This window comes from Vanessa cardui, chromosome 16 (assembly GCF_905220365.1).
Source record: "Vanessa cardui chromosome 16, ilVanCard2.1, whole genome shotgun sequence".
In the NCBI taxonomy this organism is placed as follows: domain Eukaryota; kingdom Metazoa; phylum Arthropoda; class Insecta; order Lepidoptera; family Nymphalidae; genus Vanessa; species Vanessa cardui.
The window spans coordinates 13,300,367-13,318,019 of NC_061138.1; the positions used below are offsets into that span (position 1 = coordinate 13,300,367).

Below are 17,653 nucleotides of genomic sequence, written 5' to 3' on the forward strand. Positions count from 1 at the left end.
TTCAAAAATATAATGTTTTGGATTAATAGCCCTGGAGACTACCCCCTACACACAAACAAACAAATTTTATAATACATGGATTAATTATCTATGTCTAGCATATATTTCTTCGGTCTGTTTCATATTCTTGGTACATCTACGAGTATATGCAAATAAGGATTTTTTATGGTATTATTGATTGTCATGTTAATGCAACACGACCCAGTAGGTATCGTTTCCAAATCACGCATAAATTGAAGGGATCATAATCAATGCGATTAGCATATAATGAGTGGGAATTAAGTTCCATTGATTTCACCCACAATAAGTAACGCCAGCTAAATTACCAACTAACAGATCAATGACGGTCTATTTTTAAATTAATACCTAAATATATATTTACTTAATCAATAACTTCGTAATATTTTATGAAATATTTAATTCTATTTTACGCTAGGCCTCTCTGTTCAATGAGGTCTTAGCATGATTTTGTATTCCGGTTTCAATTGTGAGTGAGCCAGTTTGACCATAAGCACAAAGGACATAACATCATTTTCCAGGGTAGGTGGAACATTTTAGATTTAACTCTAAGTAATGATCAGTTAGTATTTTTCAGAGATGATTATTTAAATAAACGCAATTTTTTTGAAAAATATTAATTTTTCAGTTGACACGAACCTCAATCAAATCCGTTGCATATGAAAGCGTAAAAGATGGATAAAGAGTAATTCATGCTAAATTAGTAACAGCCTCAGTCGTAAGAACATCGGGCCGTCTTTAAGAGCGGCTCGTGTAGCGATCCCGGAAAGTTCATTTAAAATTACATTACAGTCGTCACCAGGTGTTTCAAAGTTTCGGACCCGGGTAGGGTAACCAAGTTTTAGGACATGATAAGGAAATTACTACTAATGCCTAATGCGTTTGCTTAATCGTATGACTTTGTGCACATGTCTTGTCTTATAATGACACGAAAACAACCAAACACCAGGTATTGTTGTGTTTCAGTTGGAAGGGTGAGATGGTTGGTGTAACTCGTTTTCAAAGTTAGTGGCGTACCTTTATTGGGTTTGTACCAAAATTTACGGACAGAGATGATCACTTAGCATTAGTTGACATACATACCCAAAGCAATAATAACATCACTATACCTATATATATGTATAAAAACCATCATATCAATCTATATCAAGGATAAAATGACCCACAATGCAGAGACTAGAATAGAATGGTCAGAATCTTTTTTGTAGTTAGGGTAAAAATCTCTGTACTTAAATACATAATGCATGCCATTATGTTTTTTACCAAGTACTTAAAATTGACAGATAGGATGAAAAATAAGTGATCGTGATAGTAGTGCTGTCAAGAAAAAAAATATGTTAAAATAAAATAAGAAAAGTTACAGCATATATTTATCGTTAACGCATAACGATAGAAAAATGTAGCCAGACGGTCCTCGGAATGTGATTGTTCACCTTTGTAGGTAAATGTTCGCATTGTGAGCATCATTAGACACGCGATATAATGCCAACCATAGTATTTAAATTAATATCCTTTGTCACTTTAATTGGCTGTCAGCAAAACGTAAAAGAATACAAAGATATCGTCTCAATATATCTTTCTATTCTATTATGCTCCTAAATAATCTGATTCACGAGTCGATTGAAAATTGTGAATATTGATTAAAGAGTGCACGTTTATTTTTATTTTCGGTATTCGTATATCATAAACGCGTTCGGACAGGTACATAGGACACTTGATGTGGTCGCAACCACTCATATACAATGGCGCTGTAACCTTGAACCTTCAACTAAAAAGTGTGTATGTATTTTGTGCATGTAGTTACATTGCGTTACACATATTACATATTACTCCTTATATAATATAAATATTCAATATATTTGGTATAAATACACTTGCCTTTTATTAATGCTATTGATCTTACATGTATTTACTTAATACTAGCTACTAAGTTATAATCCTCATTGGTTTACTAATTACAATACTAAATATAAAACAGTCAACGGTATTATTTTTATAAATCTAGTCTTGTGGTCACCCCGCGCTGACCGCTTGACCTTGTAGTTTCGAACTAACCCCACTTAGGCTTCCAAATTAGTTTTTAGTCAAACGATTGTTACGCAGAGTTGGCCGTCGTTTCCTTTTCATCTGTTTTTCGGTTTCAGCCAGATGTTATTCGAGTCTTGTTTGATTAATTAAATTTCTAACTGTTTTGTGTAAATACATATAGTCGACGGTTCGTTGAATTGAATTTGATCGCGCTATAAATTCTGTGCTATAAATGAATCTTGATGTTAATATTTAATGTCATTCTAAACTTCCACTTTCTATAAATTCGACTTTTCCTTAAATTATTTACCAGGATAAGAGCTGAGATGGCCCAGTGGTGAGAACGCGTGCATCTTAACCGATGATTGTGGGTTCAAACCCAGGCAAGCACTACTACATATATGTGCTTAATTTGTGTCTATAATTCATCTCGTGCGCTGCGGTGAAGTAAAACATCGTGAGGAAACCTGCATGTGTCTAATCTCATCGAAATTCTGTCACATGTGCATTCTACCAACACTAAGAGAGAGAAATATATGCAATTCCTACTAAGGAATATAATTGTAAAGCTAATGCATACTAGTGCAGCATTACTAGCAAAGTCAAAGTTTAAAGGTAAAATATTCTTTGTTGCAAGAAAATATTATATTTTTCAGTTTTAACAGACTTCAGATAGGGCGTATCAATTTATGAAATTAATATTGCCTTGCTCCTGTGAATAAGAATAAAAGCGTCCCAGCGTATGGCGGAGTCCTTAAACACCTTTTGTCTTGTATTTTACTTCATGTTTACCGCGTAGGTTCCTGGATATTGGAACATAATATTCATAGGTGGTGAGGCTTACCTCATTTCAGGAGGTAGTTGGTACCACTCATGAATGATTCTTTACCAGCCAAGCGTAGCATACAACAACAACAACAACCTTCAAATTTTCCCACTGCGGGGCTAAGGCCTCCTCTCCCTTTTGTGGAGAAGTTTTGGAACATATTCCACCACGCTGTTCCATTGCGAGTTAGTAAATTACAAATGTAGCATAATTTCTATGAAATTAGACACACGATTTTTCCTTTACCACTGAGCACGAGATTAATTATGAAAGACTTAACTTAACACATGAATATCCAGTGGTCCTTGCCTGGACATGAACCCGCAATTATCGGTTGAGATACACGCGTTCTAACCTCTGGGCCATTTCGGCTCAAGCATAGCGTAAATATAATTACCTAGTGTCCTCAAGAATACGATATTGCTAAAAATCTTTTGTACAAGATTATTAAAGACCAATGACTTTTTCTTCTTGTACCCAAGTAACACGTGTAAGCGTTATGCAGTGTCGCTAATTTATTTAATTTAGCTAGAAATGGTAAACCGTCAAGCCAGGGCTTAGCCGTCAAGCTGATGTAAGCACCGACTTATCCCGTGATAACTAGCAAATGGAATATGTAATTAAAAATTATATGGGAATTACAGACTGAGAGCGCACAGGGTGTGAATTTTTTAAAAGAGTCCTTTGAGTGAGATAATTGCTTTTTTAACATCCGACGCAAAATGAGGACAGTTATGTGTTTAACGTGTTTATCTGTACGTTGATTGTGACATCGTAGCTCCTAAACCTTCAAACCGATTTTGTTTTTTTGTCTAATTTAAGGTGACATGATTGACAGTGGACTCGTTGATTAATAAATTAGAAGATCGTCTAACATACAATATATGTTTTAAGATAGTTTTTTTAAACTCACAAATATAAAAGGACCGGGAATATGATGTACTTAAACTTTATAACGTCTACACTGCCCAGGAAGTAATTACTTATATTTTTAGATAAAAAGTGATTACGGCTGATAAGTTTATGTAATGCAGGGAATCGTTTCTCAGATGGTTTGCAATCAACAATATATGATTGAAAACAGGTAGTCGGACTGTAATGAGCCACTTGATAGTCAAGTCACAAACGCCCATTATCTCTGTGAGAAATATTAACATCGCCAATACATCCAAGCACATATGTCATATCTCTTGTGCTTGTAATTACACTAACCCACTAATCCTACATACACGAACACAACAATACTCAGTTTTTTTATGTGGTATAGGTTGGCGCACGAGCATAATCACCAGATGGTAAGTGGTCACCATCACCCATAGACAATGAATCTGTAAGAAATATTAACTATTCCTTACATCGTGCAACGAACCTTGGGAACTAAGATGTCCCTTGTGCCTGTAGTTACACTGGCTCAGTCACTGAGTACTGTTATTTAGCGGTAGAATAACTGATGAGTGGGTGGTAACTACGCAGATGCAGACGGGCTTGCACAAAGCTCTACCACCAAGTAAAGTTTTGTAAGTAAATCTCAATCGTCTCTTGTGCTAATGTAATTTTGAATTTTATGTATATGTATTCTCTATATCTATTTAATGTATATAATCTGACGGCACAATAAGTCTTGTTGCACGTATTCAAGTTTACTTAATTTCAAAGTAAAATATAAACCGCAGAAATTTAATTAAGTACATTAACATTAACACCGTGTTATGGTCCATTATTCGGAGCTGAATCCGCGCCTTCTGGATTTAGCAGCATCATGTTTTCGGTTCACATTTAGGGATTTAACTTAGTAGGCATCATTATAATTATTGCTGAAGTAACAGCGGCGAAATTAATTTCGTAAGGATTACTTCGGAGTTATTCGGATTTGATTTTTATCCGAGTGTGCACTCACATCAAGGAACATGTCTAATGTGTATGTGTTTCTTCATATATGTGTTACAGCCTTTATTTTACACTTATTATTCGTCATAAGAATTTTAGTTGTAGTAAAACTCTTACTATTTTATGATACAGATATTTATTAATCAGCACTCCTTTCTCGTTCGTGTGTAGCCAAACGAATGGCTGGTTGTTCGACTTTAATTATAAGCTTAATTTAAGTCAGTCTGGGTAACTTTGGCCTTCAGTAAAACATTGGCCCACACAAAGATACAACCAATCAAACAGGTCAACAGGGCAATGAATCTTTTTGTATTGTGAGTTACGAAGAGTGTCTGTTTCCTGGTAAGGTCATCAAGAGCCTGGCACAGAACCTAAAGATTTCCGTAATGCAAAAAGCTTCAGATGGGTGGAAATGGCCATCTAAACCTGATTTTCTGAATTGCAACAAAAAAGTTGTTGTGAAGTATTTAGATCATGAGCAAATAGTTGTGAAAAGGGGATACTACGAAATACATGATGACTTTTTATACATGGAATGGGGAAATTAACCTATAAGTTTCAGCATCTTTCACAACTACTTTCTTATGTTATTTCCTGTTGATTAAGGTATTTGTTTTCTCCTGTTACTAAGATATTGTATTTCTAATTTTAGATTTAGGTTGATTTAAGCACATTTTTTTTTTTTTATTAAAAAACCTTGTTTCTCAAGGGTCAGTAAAGAAATACACTTATGTACATTTTTTAGTTAATTTTATGGCAACCCTAACCTTTCTGTTATGTTTTTATTGTCTATGGCGTAAGTTTGCTTCTTCCTAGCTCTAAATTACGAGGTTAAAGTTAACCATAATCCTGAAATTAAAACATACGTAGTGAAATCCAGATCCAGACATACATGGTACAAAGTTACCCAAGTATCCGCAAAACTTTGGCCCAGCCTAAAATCGCAAAATTTTCCTTGCCTGCATTTAACTAAAATCAAAATCGGTTGCAAATTTTACACAGCAATGGTTCAATCCCACTGATATTAAATTACTTGGAGAGCAGTATACAAATTAAAACGATTATTTTCTACAAAAAGTGTCCTGACTGGGCTAAAGTTACCCCGAGTGACTGTACTAGTCATATAATAACCATTTTATTGATTTAAATAAATATTAAAATCTAAACGGAAAGAATCAATTGAAATATAAAAGTATTTGTAGGATGTATTTTGGGATTTATTAAAGTATTGTATGTTGTATATTGACGCAATTATATAAATCTAAATATCTAAAGTATGAACATATAGTATTTTTCCAATTTCTTAAGACATACGCGTATCGATTATACGTGCGGTGGCATTTTTTTAACTATCAACGGAATCACTTCTTACTAATTACATAATGTGCTCCAGCATTCTTATGGAATTATCTATCCATTTTTTGTTAGGTGATTGTTTATTATTAAATTATGTATTATGCTTTTGTTAATCTCTCAATTAATTTTTACACAATACAGATACTACTAGAATACGCGGAATTCTGATATTCGTTAATTTTCATGCGAGATACATAAATTTAATTTGGAAATAATTAATATACCCACTTTAATTAGTAAAATATATGTATTATTACCGACCTATGTAATATAATGTGTATTTGTGAAAGGTTTACGTTTAATTGTTTGATTGAAATGTGGTTGTTTCAGGCAACTTGAATACTAATATCGATTCTGACTTACAAATTTTCTTTTATTTACAAAATTATTATTAAGATCTTAACTATACACAAATAATAATAAAAAATACTTAGTGGACAAATAAATTTAAGTGACATTAAAATATACAGAAAGCTTTATAGAATATTCACTACTTGAATACCAGAGTTATAATTTGATTTGTGTTTCAGCCACTGAGTTAAGTCTTATGCATTAAATTGCAAAAGAAAAACATCAGTGATGTCGAGTTCGCTAATTTGATTCATATAATATTTGAATGAACTGAGATGGCCCAGTGGTTAGAACGCGCCCATCTTAACCGATGATAGTGTGTTTAAACCCAGGCAACCACCATTGAATAGTCATGTGCTTAATTTGTGTTTATAATTCATCTCGTGCTCGGCGGTAAAGGAAAACATTTGCATGTGTCTAATTTCATAGATATTCTGCCAAATCTGTATTCCACCAACCCGCATTGGAACAGCCTGGTGGTATATGTTCCAATCCTTATTCTCAAAAGGAATAGGCCTTAGCCCAGCAGTGGGAAATTTACATGCGGTTTTTGTTGTATATTTGAACAGTGAAGGCTACATAATGTCTGCTTCGAAATATGTATTCAGCGAAATTCTTAAATATGTTACATTGGTTGTATTGATATTCTTTCTAGGATTAAAGTCTCTCTGCAATATAAAGCTATTCTAAGAGAGATTGAATTTTCAAACTGTCAAACTCTGAGCACCCCAGTTAAAGTTTATTTAGAAAGAACCCTTTGTGGGATGTCCGCGTTTCTTGCCATAAATAATAAGACGTCGAAGAAATTGAACAACTGAAAGGCATTTTAACTTTAATGTAATATATTTAGTGACTGTTGTTAAGTTTTTTTATTTTTATTTATATTTATCAACTAGCTGTGCCCGCGACCTTGTACGCCTTTGAATATAACAAAATAAAAAAATTGTAGCCTAAGATACTCCCTAAGTTATATTGTATCAGTTTTCTGGCAGTGAAAGTCCTGTCAAATTGGTCCAGCCATTCTAGAGATTAGTTGGAACAAACAGACAGACAAAAATTGTAAAAAATGTTATTTTGGTATGTGTACCGTGGTATGTGTACACATACGTATGATACAAACAGACACTCCAATTTTATTATATGTATAATTACATACTCTTCTTGGCTTATATCTCTAAATTTCAATTTCAATTCATTTTAATTTATATGTTTGCTATAATTTATTATTTTTTTATTATTACATAAATTAGTACCAGACTGCATTGATATATAATTGATATGAACATGCCGTGTACACATGCTTAGGAATGTAATCTAGCTCAAAATTGTGTGATTTCGTAATTTTAATGTATGTTCTGATTGTATTCTATTTGTGTACCTATGAATAAATAAATAAATAAATTTATTAAGAGTTATTAAGTCGCATACGGAGGTGAAAAGAACACTAAATTACTTGTCTTTTTTGCCTAATTAACTTTGTTGCCTATTTAGGTATAGATGTTATAAAAGTATAGCAATTCAAATAATCTCTTAAATTAATTAAAAGTGAAAAAATACTAATGCTAAAATCATAAACACAATAATTTTCTGACTCGACAGCAGTTTCCAATTAGACCGGAATTTCGGCAACTTCTTTAATTTTTTAAAATTCATTTGTAGTTTCGTCAGACCGACGCCGTTTAGAATCGTTAAATGAAAATGAAATTCGTTGACCGTTCTGTTCGAGCTTTGCAAATATTTTTTCCGATATTATTAATTATTTTATCACCATAGTTCGATGACACGTATGTTGCTGTATTATAATTGGCAATTGTACAAGGGATACATTTATCTTGGAATGTTTTTAAGTGCCAGTCTGACGGTGACTTAATAATGTGCCATTTTTCGAAATTCTTGTTTATTATTTGATAACTGTTTTAATGGTATTGTTATAGTTTGATGATACTGTTGCTTTATTGGCAAACAGAAGCACAAGTAATCCCTAATTCTTTGAATGGTTTGTATTCTTTGAAGTGTCACTATGATAGGAGTTGGTGATTTTATAAAATAAATTTAAAATGACAGTGCTATTTTCTTATAGTAAATGAGATCAGAGAGGAGAGATATTTGGCTAAAATTCTCCCCTTTACTCATTTGTCCAAAAACAAAAATCAGAATTCAAAATGAATTTACCATGACGTGAGGTTTCCTGCACGTATTTATGTTCCCGTATAAAAGTTTTCGATAGCGTTTCACCTGGTTCGGAAGCAATCAGTCCGCCCGGCGGATTAAAATGGAAAGTGAAAAAACGAAAATCAGAAATACTGCCCAACGGTCTGTGATCGTCCCTCAATCCCACGTTCGCCGCCGCGTACGATATATTCATTTTTAACTCCGGGCTTCGAATTTCTAGTTAAATTATACGATGAAAAGATATTTATGTAATTATACTATATTTCGGACCCGCCCCGGCTTCGCACGGGTGCAATGCTGATACTAAATATGCTACAGATTTTTTCTTGTTTCTTTACTACATTGACCATGTATTATAAACAAAAACTTTCCTCTCGAATCACTCTATCTATTAAAAAAACCGCATCAAAATCTGTTGTGTAATTTGAAAGATCTAAGCATAAATCGGACAGACACCGTTAAGCGACTCTGATTTATGCTATGATAATGATTAGTTAGAATACAAATCATACAATCTGTTATGTTATAAATAGTTCACGATCTTTTGGACTTAATTCGAGCTTTGAAGGCGCGCAAATCAGAATCGAGAAACCATTTCACTGTCAACTATCGAAAGACAAATCTGGATTTTTCTTAAAACAAATCGTACATCAACTCTGGGTATTTCTAGTTGGCAAAGATATGCATAACATTTTGAACAACATAAAAGTTCAAAGATCATTGAAATAAAATAAGAAATTTATTTTTCTATTCGTCTTCATAAACTTTCGTTTGAATCGACGGAACTGCAAAGCGCTCTCGTGAGCAAAACAACCAGTATAGGCAACCGTCGAATCCTGAACTTGCTCGTATGGGTTTAAGGATGTACATGATGGGTTATAGGTTTGATACTAAAGGCAAAACAATCAAGATGACCAGGATTTCCTTGCAATTTATGATAATTGTTTGAACTATTTGTGGATAATTGTCTGAACAGCAAATTAATAATTAAGTTATTCTTACAGCTAGTAATATTTTTTTTGTTTTGGTTCCAGGTAACTTGCAGCTTTTCATTTTGATACGTATTTGCTGCTTAAGATGTAAGTGGATAGTCTACGAACACGAAAACTATAAACATCTCTAAAGTTCTGAAAATTTGGAGTCAAAAATTAGACTTTGTAAAATGGTTGCGTGGAATTATTAATTAATGCACGGAGTTTAAAGCAGAAGTTCATAAAAGCGTTTCGAAAAGAAAATATTTAAATAAATATTGATACCAAAAATATGATTTTACGAACGCTTTAAATGTTCTCTTATATTTTTGTTTGCGTACCTTTCAATAAGTTGGATCGACTCGAAAAACTATGTAAATATCTGTAATGAAAAACCATCCGATATATTTTACTTTATATATAAGTTATGCTGTAGTTTGTATTTACGAAATATACTGGAGTATTGGGTAATATTATTTATTCAATTTAAATAACAAACAAGTATTATTGTAAGACATTTTTGAATTGATATTTACGAGAATATTTATATAGAATATCTGGGAAGCTATTTTATAAACAATTTATTTGTTTAACCCTATTTAACCCAATTCGATGGCCTGTTTTATACTCATATTTCACTTTTACGGACTTGGAAAATGGAGGCGATTATCAATTGGGTTGTATTTTTTTGTTTGTTACCTCAGAACTCTGTCATTTGTGAACCGATTTGGTAAATTCCTTTTTGTTGATCCCCATTTTGGCCGTATGATTATCAAAAAAAAATTCACGAATATTTTTATCGAAGTGTTTTCATTAAAAATGAATATTATTTATTAAAACCGCATATGGGTATAGTATAGTATATATATTAGTATAGTATCGCCTATTAATAAAATGAAATTAATCAATTTAAATAACTAGCTTACATTTCCATAAATATACTCGGTTAAAAGATACGACCATTTTACTTTTTGCCCTTATTTAGAGACTTAACTTATAGTCCTCATCATCAACAGGTTATTAGGTGCGTACATATTGAGTAGCTCCTATTAATTTATAAATTAGTTGTATTACTCAGTATAAAATAGAACTGTCGAGTAAATAACAGGTAATTTAAAAAAAATTACTGATTTTTTTGACGAATCTCCTCGGCAGATCTACGTTCGGAAGAGCTGAGAATATACATTTATATCAAAACCAATCAAATCAAAATATATTTATTGTTCTCATATCAAAATACATATCTCACAGAGGCCCTGTGACCCTAAACTAGGAAAGCCCGTATCTTAGAGGCCAATGGCTTCCCAATTAATGTTTTAGTTCAACATATGAAATAAGAATCATGTGTATAAGTTAAGTATCGTGTATTGGACTTGTATACGCTATCCTGTTTGATCTGAAAACCTAACAAGTTATGTTATGTTGCAATTCCAAGCAAAGAGGCTAATCTAGCGGATAAAGTCACGGCTTAAGTAATATTTGCTGCGAGTACCATTAGCGTATGGAGCAACTTCCAAAAGTGTAATCGTGGTGAGATTAAATAAACAATCCATCGTGCAATAGTATCTCAGACGCAGCATCCCAAAGGACCGAGCGCATCTTTGCTCAGACATCACACGAGCTGTAATTAATGCATATTCTGAAAGCACTTCGCAATCGTCTCTGCGTTTGTGGTTTGAGATAATTATTAATTTATCGTTTAATATCCATCAAAGGATTGAGGTGTTAGCTTCACTTATCTTGTTCTATCTGTGGTTTATTAACTTATTTATATTTAATTTTAAGTTAGGAATTCGAATGTTTATCAATATAAACATTCGAATTCCTAACTTAAAATTAAAGCAAAGCCCAAACACCAATGTGTTTGGGCTTTGTTGAAGCCTCCAATTATATTCTAGGCGAAAATAATAACACTTGGTGTTGTTGTATAACGGTTTGTAAAGTGAGCCAGACTTGGGATATAACGTATTAGTTTTTAAGCTAGGTAATCTCGATTTGAGTGTCATTTCAAAAAAATATACTGTCGTACCTACCAAGTAAAATAAATAAATAAATATAAGACAACATCACATACTTTACTCTGATCCCAATGTAAGTAGCTAAAGCACTCGTGTTATGGAAAATCAGCAGTAACGACGGTACTACAAACACCCAGACCCAAGACAACATAGAAAACTAATGATGATCTATATTGACTCGACCAGGAATAGAACCCGGGACCTCGGAGTGGTGTACCCATTAAAACCGCTGTACTACTCACCACTCGACCACGGAGGTCGTTTTTACAGCAGTGCTTGCATATTTTCACACGAAGTTTTCTTTAACGTAGTACATTTACGTGGTATACCACCTTTAAAGCCTACCACAATTAAATTACAGCATATTAAAATCATTTAAAGACTTGGATTTGTATCGACACTCGAAAAATCTGTGTGTTTTATATCTGAACCATATCGACTGTAAACTAATAAAAAATCTGTAAAAACGTAAATAATTACGTCTGTATTTAATATAATGGTATAAGATGATTTTATTTCAAAATATATTGCATTATAGTTTAGAACAGCCATCTGGCTGCACTTTGTATCTGCACGCGAGCGCTGGAGATATATCAAGAGACGCGATGACGGGAGCAAGCCTCTGTTCACACTGGAGCTAAATCATTCGCGATCCAATTGCATTAGGCTAATGTTCTGTTATAGTTTAATTACGCGTGCAATATACACAAGCGCCTACTTGAAGGCCATTCGTTATATCGTGAAACTAATTTCGTTCATTCAAATGGAAAGAAGTTTAAGTTTCTCTTTGTCTTTATTTAATCATATTATACTCAGTGGCGTAGCTATCGTAGGGTAGGTGCAGTGCACCAGGGCCCCGGAGTTCAGGGGGCCTTCTATACTAAACCTTAAGCTTCTGAAGCTAGAAAAACACAAGCCTGCGCACAAGATTTCTTATTTGATATCTGTAAATTTAAAGGGTAATTATTAGTTAAAGAGGGATGGGAATGAGAGGGTGAGGGTCCGTTTTTTTCTATGCACCGTGACCCTTCCTCACCGTTCCGCCTCTGCTACGCCACTATACTTGATCTGATTGTTTTATAATTATGATACACCCTATCATTAATCTGTTAGGTCGTTGAAAGGATATGTCAGATATTACCCAACTTGATGTCGAAACTGTATTCGCGTATTCTGTGCCAGTGCGTTATCTGAGAAGCTTGCAAAATTCCTGTCGAAGGATTTTATATTACAAGTTGCAATTATAGCATTCCATGCATTATATGATTATTAAGAGTATCTACACGTATAATTAAATTGGAGTCTGTTTGTAATATTAAAATACCCCTTTTTTATTCAATGCATATATATTTTACAAATTTGGGCTGTCTGTCTATATGTACCTATGTGTGTTTGATCCGGCTAATCTCTGGAACGGCTTGAACGATTCTGACGGGACTTTCACTACCAGATAACTGATATAATAAGGAGTAACTTAGGCTAAACTTAGGTTAAATTCAAACTGTGCAGAGTCGCGGACACATCTAGTTTTATATAAATGTCTTAAATATTACTGCACACTGTAAACGCGTCTTTATGTCATCTGCGACGCTTTTATAAGGACTTGCTTAAATGCATTAGCGTAATGGAAGGAGGATGGCAAGTCTTAGAAAAATTCAAGTGGACAGTTTCAGATTATTTGCCTTGGTTAACGACACCCGGTTTTCCTGCTATTTGTTTTTAAATGCGCAAACATCTCAACGTCTCGGGATCCGTCGACGTTAAAATCGAACCACACATAATTGTTTCTTCATGTAATCTATATTATATTATAATTGTGAAAGTAACTCTGTCTATCTGTCGCTCTTTCACAACCAAACCACTGAACCGAATTTGACAAAATTTGGTATGAAGCAAACTTAAACTCTAAGAAAGGACATAGTCTACTTTTTTGCCTGACACATGAGAATCAACGCCCTAAAACGCGAGAGAAGCTGCGGGCTACTACTAGCATTAAATATTTTAAATGCATATAAATTTAATGAATTAATTATTGTTCACGAATAAGCCACTATTAACTGTAATCGATGTATGAGTTAAAAAGTACTGTCTTGAAAAAGAATTAAAATTTTTTTTCGTCCATTGTGATATTAAATAAAAACCCTCACAGTAATGAAGGATATTACAGTAGACATATATTTAAATGAACGTTAGTAATCTTCTCAAATGACGTCGATTGTTCGATATTATTTATCGAAAACATAACTTAAGTGAAACCGGAATAACTAACTCACATTACTATTAAAGCTAACGGTTCATTGGCTTGTAAAAATTCAACTCGGAAGCTGAGGAGTATCTTTCTTTGTCTCGGACAAGTAAATACTTCAAGATAAATTATGGATTCGCTCATCGTTGTTAAGATTACTTCTGCTAAGTATACGCTTTTGTCTTCTCTATCCGCTGATATGTTTCTATAGTATTTTCTTAACATCCTCAATGGTAGAATCATTAAATCTAATGGTAACGACTTATAACAAACTAGCGACCCTCTCCAGCTTCGCACGGGTGCAATACTGATACCAAAATATTATAGAATTTCTTTACAAAAACCTTCCTCTCGAATCACTATCTATTGAAAAAATGCGCATCAAAATCCGTTGCGTAATTTAAAAGATCTAAGCATACATAGGGACAGACTGCAGTAAGCGTCTTTGTTTTGTACTGTGTAAAGATGATCCTGCTCTCTTATTAATAACGGTAATCAATCCGATCTTGGATTTCTACCTACAATTACGGCATATGTAATCCTAACAGCATATAATGCAATATAAATTAATTGTAACGTATATTATAAACATGAATGAAATTAAATAAACTGGTTATGTATCGTTTAATACGAGCATTATACAATGTTTAAAAGCTTCCATCGAATTGAACCAATTATAAAATATGGCAAAGTACAGCCTATTATATACACACAGACAGTTGTTAGAACAAAAACCCAGTGTGTGTGTAACAATTAAAACTCGATATGTATTATAATCATTTGCAGCTAGATCCAAATAACTATTTTTAATTTTGAAACCGACATTTTCTATTACATGTGTTCAAAAAACTACGTGAAAAGTTGTTTTGTTGTGACCAAGAAAAATAAATTCATGCCTGTCAATAGACAAACGCATCAACAAAACTTAGAAAATAAACATAGAAGACATCTCTAATAGAATTGGTATAATTTATTCAAAAAAGTCGTAAGTAACGACGATTCGTTTACAGTTTCATATCGGTTAATTTTGACAAGACTCGTACCTGTAATGTTGTAAGTATTCGCCGTCGCAATGATCATAAAGATGCTTACGTTACATGACAAAGTCGGATGGCAGCGTGGGAAACTTTCACCACGTCTGCATGGGAAACTGAACACGTAATGAGCGTGTTACCATTACAAGACATTGGCTTGCATTTACTAATCTTCGACTGGCTTGTCTTACGGTGGTGGAAATATGACCTGACAGTTTTCAAATGTCAATGGTATTTTTAGACTAATCAAGTGTTTTCGTCTTAGTCTCGGGTTAACTATGAAATTATAAATTTACAATGGACAACTTAATGTGTAGGATATAATTTCTAAAAATCTACTTTATTTATTTAAAGGATTCAATGTTTGGATAGGTGCTAGGTCACGGTACGGACTTTCCTAGTTTGGCGTTTTCTGGTTTGGGTCAGGATTTCAAAAAATAATGTTTTATAAATGACGGCTGCCTTCAAAAACTTCGGTTAAAATTTTTGTCAAACCAAATCCAAGTGGGGGTCTAGAACCAAGTTTCCGCTATTAGTTATTTGTTCACGGTGTATCTGTTCTGTATGATAAAATATTTACACAAAATGGTAAGAATTTTGAGAAATATTAGTTATTATACACAACAAGAACAACATCCTGTACATTTCCCACTGCTGGGCTAAGGACTCCTCTCCATTTCGAGAAGAAGATTTTGGAACTTATTCCACCACGCTATTCCAATGCGGTTGGTGGAATACAGATGTGGCAGAATTTCTATGAAATTCGACACATCCTCACGATGTTTTCCTTCACCGCATATACTCGTATGTTTAGATAAAACTCTATGTATCGTTCGTAAATTGCAAAATAGCGAACGACCAGTTGCACAACCAGTCGGCAGATGTGTTGCCTTACTCCGTCGGACGTTGAACCGTTCTAAAGGTTATGCCAATTTATGGACTGTAAATATTGAGACAATTCGTCCTCGTATGACGCAAGCTATTTGTAAATAACCTGAGAAAACAATAGTGGTGGAGCTGGCTTACTAATCTCATCTGCCGTACTCGATACACATTTAGTGACGAACATACGTCATTATTAACGGATGTTATGTGTATTATATCAGAGATAGTAAATAATGTTGTTGTTTATAAATATTGCTATTTTTACTATTGAAGCTCTCTCTCGAATGTTTAATGTAGTGATGCACTTTCAAAATATTATATGTGTATCAACAATGGAGATGTTTTTAAAGAATCATCGATAATCAGTGAATATCGTTAATTTCATTATTAGCTTTCGACTCCTAAAGTCATAAAATTAGGTGACGAATTAGTCCTCTGCTTAGTCGTATATTGAAATCTGACCTGAAAAAATATTAATAAACAACGCTTAATAAGCCGACAAAAAAGTTCGATATAGTTGAAAGTGTAATTTAAGGACACAAGAGTTTTTATCTGATGGATATCATTATCGTATAATGTACATTTTGAATCTGTATTCCATTCAGTACTGTAAAGTGTATTTGCTTTAGCTGTGATTAAAAAAGCAATTTTTAACAAACACAAATAAAATGTAACCGAAAAAGAAAAAAAAGACGCCGTTAAAAAGAAATTTAAAACACAAACAGAATTCGCAAAGTTAGCTAAATGCTCTCCAAGTGGGACGTAATTCACAAAATCTCTCGTAAATCAAACTTTCGTAAAGTCTTTAATTTCTCGAGACGTGGACAGTGCCAACTTTATGTCTTATCAAGCGAAATGAATTTACGGGGAAGTTAGTTTTTGACGAGCGAGATATACTGCAACGCTTATCGTTCCTTTGATTTCGACCTTATGTAACCTTGACTCAAGTTATAATTCATATCCTAAGTCTTTTACATAATTTTCGCCGTCAACGGAATTATACCACATGGTAAGTGATTTATCAAAACGAGCTGAATATTTTGACTCGAAGTTTACACCATTATATTAAGAGTATTGCCGATTTTTTTTTACTATTACTATTTATATTGTTTATAATATTAAGAAAAAAGAATTACATAGAAATACAAATAAAACAGATTAAGAATTGTGCAAAAATTATTCCAGTTATTTCATGAAATACTATTTAAATTATATAATTAATGCGATACATTGCTTTGAAGATACTTAAATAACTAGTCGTATTCGAAGTGAAAATCTAATATTGTAAGCTGAGGCTAAAACAACGCTGAGTAAATTAGAAACTAGAGTATATTCCTAAATTCATAATCCGCAATAGTGTTTTGAATACATAGCGCGAGATGACCACTTGATAGCAAATTTTGGCGCCCGACGTGGGAGCTCGCCTAAAATCTAATATCTCTGCGCTGGTTTGAAGTTGAATATTGTTTCCTGGATTTAGCCAGCTGCGAAACATCTACAAATAGGTTTTTGGCTAATTAGTTCGAGTATGTGCAACCCCGTTGTTGCTATTAACCGCTTTGTTATAGAATTAGTTAGGGATGGTCCTTCTAAGTATTGTCTAACGTGTGTTTACTATGTTACACTTGATTTAAAATATAATGATTTTCTTTTTTAAATATAAAACACAGCAGACAATTAAAACATTAATAAACGTAACAATTTATCGTGTCGGAATAATTGGTAATTCTACAAATATAAATCGAGCAGAGTAAATTGTATTAGACTTCTTATAAATCTGTATTGCCATTTTAAAATATCCAGAGAAAATCAAGATAAAATAGCGCAGACTCGTAGCGAAGACTAGTAGAAATTATCGGCAA

At 33.3% G+C, this 17,653-nt stretch overlaps 1 protein-coding gene and 1 long non-coding RNA gene across 2 annotated transcripts in view; one reads left to right on the top strand and one right to left on the bottom strand.

The window, feature by feature from the left end:
* Positions 1-17,653, top strand: part of LOC124536524 (low-density lipoprotein receptor-related protein 2) — a 199,798-nt gene that overhangs the window by 56,359 nt on the left and 125,786 nt on the right. The gene's annotated exons all lie outside the window — the stretch shown is intronic.
* On the bottom strand, positions 5,235-14,463 carry LOC124536525. The gene is made up of 4 exons (XR_006966882.1): positions 14,450-14,463; positions 13,066-13,070; positions 7,920-7,923; positions 5,235-5,874 (listed from the first exon to the last, which is right to left on the bottom strand). It is a non-coding gene; the product is annotated as an uncharacterized LOC124536525 (long non-coding RNA).